Raw genomic sequence first — 5,925 nt, 5'->3', positions numbered from 1 at the left:
CATATGGAAGAGTCACAGTATGAATACATAGTTAGTGTACACATTACATATATAGAACGCGTGAACATGTAGGCCGGGCAAAGACTTAACAAAGGAAAGGCGCTTTGCCTTTATTGGGCTTTTAAGCTCCAACTTCCCCCTTAATGTACCAGATGTCTGTGGATTATGTCCATTGTAAATACATTGGAGAAAGACTGCCACTTAAATACTGTGGTCAGTTTGCAATACCTCGTGAATGAAAGGAAAGTGTCGTGGTTGGTGGGGCTCTACCTGGGGAGAGTGGGTCCACTGAAAGAGTGAGATGAGTGGAGGTACCACACATCCTTCAGCCCCCCTATCCCGGTCCCTCGGAACAAGCCCGTCTTCACTCCCACCAATAACCACCATTGGATCTTAGCTATAGTGACAAACAAGGAACAACAATGACTTGACATCCTCTCCTAATATGGCCAAAACTCTTATTCATTTTACAGCAGGTTTGCAAGTCAAAAACATTCATCCAATTACATTGTAGTACAGATAAATCCTTCCTTTCCTATTTCCCGAGCCAAGCTTGTCCATCTCCCCCTCCTGGTTTCCCTCCCCCTTTACCCCCCACAAGCCAAGCTTGTCCCAACATCCCCTCTTTCCGCACCCTCCCTTCTTCTCAGACACATTTACACTCTGTCATGTTTTGTCATTAATTATCATGTCTTGTCCCTGTGCTTCCCCTTCTATTCGTTTCCCTCTGCTGGTCTTATTAGGTTCTTTCCCTCTTTCTATCCCTCTCTCTCCCCCTCCCTCTCTCACTCTCTCGCTCTCTCTTCTCTCTATTGTTCCGTTCCTGCTCCCAGCTGTTCCTATTCCCCTAATCAATCATTTAGTCTTCCCACACCTGTTCCCGATCCTTTTCCCTGATTAGAGTCCCTATTTCTCTCCTTGTTTTCCGTACCTGCCCTGTCGGATCCTTGTCTATATTCACCGTGCTGTGTCTATGTTTTGCCCTGTCGTGTCGTGTTTCCCTCAGATGCTGCGTGGTGAGCAGGTGTCTGAGTCTGCTAGGTTCAAGTGCCTTCCCGAGGCAACCTGCAGTTCTTGATCATGTCTCCAGTCTGTTCTCGTCTTTACGAGTAGTATTATGCCTTTTGTTTTGTTAAGTATCTTACTGGATTAAAAACTCTGTTTTCGCCAAGTCGCTTTTGGGTCCTCATTCACCTGCATGACAGAAGGATCCGACCAAGGAATGGACCCAGCGACTACAGACGCTCGTAACACTGCCGTCGAGATCCAAGGAGCCATGCTCGGCAGACACGAGCAGGAATTGTCTGCTGCTCGCCATGCCGTGGCGAACCTGGCCGCTCAGGTTTCCGACCTCTCTGGACAGTTCCAGAGTCTTCGTCTCGTGCCACCTGTTACTTCCTGGCCTGCCGAGCCTCCAGAACCTAGGGTTAATAACCCACCTTGCTATTCCGGGCAGCCCACTGAGTGCCGCTCCTTTCTCACCCAGTGTGAGATTGTGTTCTCTCTCCAACCCAACACATACTCTAGAGAGAGAGAGCTCGGGTTGCTTACGTCATTTCACTCCTTACTGGCCGGGCTCGAGAGTGGGGCACAGCTATCTGGGAGGCAAGGGCTGATTGCTCTAACAAATACCAGAACTTTAAAGAGGAGATGATTCGGGTTTTTGACCGTTCAGTTTTTGGTAGGGAGGCTTCTAGGGCCCTGGCTTCCCTATGCCAAGGTGATCGATCCATAACGGATTACTCTATTGAGTTTCGCACTCTTGCTGCCTCTAGTGAGTGGAACGAGCCGGCTCTGCTCGCTCGTTTTCTGGAGGGACTCCACGCAGTGGTTAAGGATGAGATTCTCTCCCGGGAGGTTCCTTCAGATGTGGACTCTTTGATTGCTCTCGCCATCCGCATAGAACGACGGGTAGATCTTCGTCACCAGGCTCGTGGAAGAGAGCTCGCATCAACGGTGTTTCCCTGCTCCGCATCGCAACCATCTCCCTCCTCTGGCTCAGAGACTGAGCCCATGCAGCTGGGAGGGATTCGCATCTCGACTAAGGAGAGGGAACGGAGGATCACCAACCGCCTGTGCCTCTATTGCGGATTTGATGGACATTTTGTCAATTCATGTCCAGTAAAGGCCAGAGCTCATCAGTAAGCGGAGGGCTACTGGTGAGCGCTACTACTCAGGTCTCTTCATCTAGATCATGTACTACTATGTCGGTCCATCTACGCTGGACCGGTTCGGGTGCTACATGCAGTGCCTTGATTGACTCTGGGGCTGAGGGTTGTTTCATGGACGAAGCATGGGCTCGGAAACATGACATTCCTTTCAGACAGTTAGACAAGCCTACGCCCATGTTTGCCTTAGATGGTAGTCATCTTCCCAGTATCAGATTTGAGACACTACCTTTAACTCTCACAGTATCTGGTAACCACAGTGAGACTATTTCTTTTTTGATTTTTCGTTCACCTTTTACACCTGTTGTTTTGGGTCATCCCTGGCTAGTATGTCATAATCCTTCTATTAATTGGTCTAGTAATTCTATCCTATCCTGGAACGTTTCTTGTCATGTGAAGTGTTTAATGTCTGCCATCCCTCCCATTTCTTCTGTCCCCACTTCTCAGGAGGAACCTGGCGATTTGACAGGAGTGCCGGAGGAATATCATGATCTGCGCACGGTCTTCAGTCGGTCCCGAGCCAACTCCCTTCCTCCTCACCGGTCGTATGATTGTAGTATTGATCTCCTTCCGGGGACCACTCCTCCTCGGGGTAGACTATACTCTCTGTCGGCTCCCGAACGTAAGGCTCTCGAGGATTATTTATCTGTGTCTCTTGACGCCGGTACCATAGTGCCTTCTTCCTCTCCGGCCGGGCGGGGTTCTTTTTTGTTAAGAAGAAGGACGGTACTCTGCGCCCCTGCGTGGATTATCGAGGGCTGAATGACATAACGGTTAAGAATCGTTATCCGCTTCCCTTATGTCATCAGCCTTCGAGATTCTGCAGGGAGCCAGGTGCTTTACTAAGTTGGACCTTCGTAACGCTTACCATCTCGTGCGCATCAGAGAGGGGGACGAGTGGAAAACGGCGTTTAACACTCCGTTAGGGCATTTTGAGTACCGGGTTCTGCCGTTTGGTCTCGCCAATGCGCCAGCTGTTTTTCAGGCATTAGTTAATGATGTTCTGAGAGACATGCTGAACATCTTTGTTTTTGTCTATCTTGACGATATCCTGATTTTTTCTCCGTCACTCGAGATTCATGTTCAGCACGTTCGACGTGTTCTACAGCGCCTTTTAGAGAATTGTCTCTACGTAAAGGCTGAGAAGTGCTCTTTTCATGTCTCCTCCGTTACTTTTCTCGGTTCCGTTATTTCCGCTGAAGGCATTCAGATGGATTCCGCTAAGGTCCAAGCTGTCAGTGATTGGCCCGTTCCAAGGTCACGTGTCGAGTTGCAGCGCTTTTAGGTTTCGCTAATTTCTATCGGCGTTTCATTCGTAATTTCGGTCAAGTTGCTGCCCTCTCACAGCTCTTACTTCTGTCAAGACGTGTTTTAAGTGGTCCGGTTCCGCCCAGGGAGCTTTTGATCTTCTAAAAGAACGTTTTACGTCCGCTCCTATCCTCGTTACTCCTGACGTCACTAGACAATTCATTGTCGAGGTTGACGCTTCAGAGGTAGGCGTGGGAGCCATTCTATCCCAGCGCTTCCAGTCTGACGATAAGGTTCATCCTTGCGCTTATTTTTCTCATCGCCTGTCGCCATCTGAGCGCAACTATGATGTGGGTAACCGTGAACTGCTCGCCATCCGCTTAGCCCTAGGCGAATGGCGACAGTGGTTGGAGGGGGCGACCGTTCCTTTTGTCGTTTGGACAGACCATAAGAACCTTGAGTACATCCGTTCTGCCAAACGACTTAATGCCCGTCAAGCTCGTTGGGCGTTGTTTTTCGCTCGTTTCGAGTTTGTGATTTCTTACCGTCCGGGTAGCAAGAACACCAAGCCTGATGCCTTATCCCGTCTGTTTAGTTCTTCTGTGGCTTCTACTGATCCCGAGGGGATTCTTCCTTATGGGCGCGTTGTCGGGTTGACAGTCTGGGGAATTGAAAGACAGGTTAAGCAAGCACTCACGCACACTGCGTCGCCGCGCGCTTGTCCTAGTAACCTCCTTTTCGTTCCTGTTTCCACTCGTCTGGCTGTTCTTCAGTGGGCTCACTCTGCCAAGTTAGCTGGTCATCCCGGTGTTTGAGGCACTCTTGCGTCTATTCGCCAGCGCTTTTGGTGGCCGACTCAGGAGCGTGACACGCGCCGTTTCGTGGCTGCTTGTTCGGACTGCGCGCAGACTAAGTCGGGTAACTCTCCTCCTGCCGGTCGTCTCAGACCGCTCCCCATTCCTTCTCGACCATGGTCTCACATCGCCCTAGACTTCATTACCGGTCTGCCTTTGTCTGCGGGGAAGACTGTGATTCTTACGGTTGTCGATAGGTTCTCTAAGGCGGCACATTTCATTCCCCTCGCTAAACTTCCTTCCGCTAAGGAGACGGCACAAATCATTATCGAGAATGTGTTCAGAATTCATGGCCTCCCGTTAGACGCCGTTTCAGACAGAGGTCCGCAATTCACGTCACAGTTTTGGAGGGAGTTCTGTCGTTTGATTGGTGCGTCCGTCAGTCTCTCTTCCGGGTTTCATCCCCAGTCTAACGGTCAAGCAGAGAGGGCCAATCAGACGATTGGTCGCATACTACGCAGCCTTTCTTTCAGAAACCCTGCGTCTTGGGCAGAACAGCTCCCCTGGGCAGAATACGCTCACAACTCGCTTCCTTCGTCTGCTACCGGGTTATCTCCGTTTCAGAGTAGTCTGGGTTACCAGCCTCCTCTGTTCTCATCCCAGCTTGCCGAGTCCAGCGTTCCCTCCGCTCAAGCGTTTGTCCAACGTTGTGAGCGCACCTGGAGGAGGGTGAGGTCTGCACTTTGCCGTTACAGGGCACAGACTGTGAGAGCCGCCAATAAACGCAGGATTAAGAGTCCAAGGTATTGTTGCGGCCAGAGAGTGTGGCTTTCCACTCGCAACCTTCCTCTTACGACAGCTTCTCGTAAGTTGACTCCGCGGTTCATTGGTCCGTTCCGTGTCTCCCAGGTCGTCAATCCTGTCGCTGTGCGACTGCTTCTTCCGCGACATCTTCGTCGCGTCCATCCTGTCTTCCATGTCTCCTGTGTCAAGCCCTTTCTTCGCACCCCGTTCGTCTTCCCTCCCCCTCCCGTCCTTGTCGAGCGCACCTATTTACAAGGTACGTAAGATCATGGACATACGTTCTCGGGGACGGGGTCACCAATACTTAGTGGATTGGGAGGGTTACGGTCCTGAGGAGAGGAGTTGGGTTCCGTCTCGGGAAGTGCTGGACTGTTCGCTAATTGATGATTTCCTCCGTTGCCGCCAGGGTTCCTCCTCGAGTGCGCCAGGAGGCGCTCGGTGAGTGGGGGGGTACTGTCATGTTTTGTCATTAATTATCATGTCTTGTCCCTGTGCTTCCCCTTCTATTCGTTTCCCTCTGCTGGTCTTATTAGGTTCTTTCCCTCTTTCTATCCCTCTCTCTCCCCCTCCCTCTCTCACTCTCTCGCTCTCTCTTCTCTCTATTGTTCCGTTCCTGCTCCCAGCTGTTCCTATTCCCCTAATCAATCATTTAGTCTTCCCACACCTGTTCCCGATCCTTTTCCCTGATTAGAGTCCCTATTTCTCTCCTTGTTTTCCGTACCTGCCCTGTCGGATCCTTGTCTATATTCACCGTGCTGTGTCTATGTTTTGCCCTGTCGTGTCGTGTTTCCCTCAGATGCTGCGTGGTGAGCAGGTGTCTGAGTCTGCTAGGTTCAAGTGCCTTCCCGAGGCAACCTGCAGTTCTTGATCATGTCTCCAGTCTGTTCTCGTCTTTACGAGTAGTATTATGC

Source organism: Oncorhynchus gorbuscha, linkage group LG06, assembly GCF_021184085.1.
Source record: "Oncorhynchus gorbuscha isolate QuinsamMale2020 ecotype Even-year linkage group LG06, OgorEven_v1.0, whole genome shotgun sequence".
NCBI classification, from domain to species: Eukaryota; Metazoa; Chordata; class Actinopteri; order Salmoniformes; family Salmonidae; genus Oncorhynchus; species Oncorhynchus gorbuscha.
The sequence above is the reverse complement of the archived record's forward strand: the minus strand, read 5'-3'. Positions refer to the sequence as shown.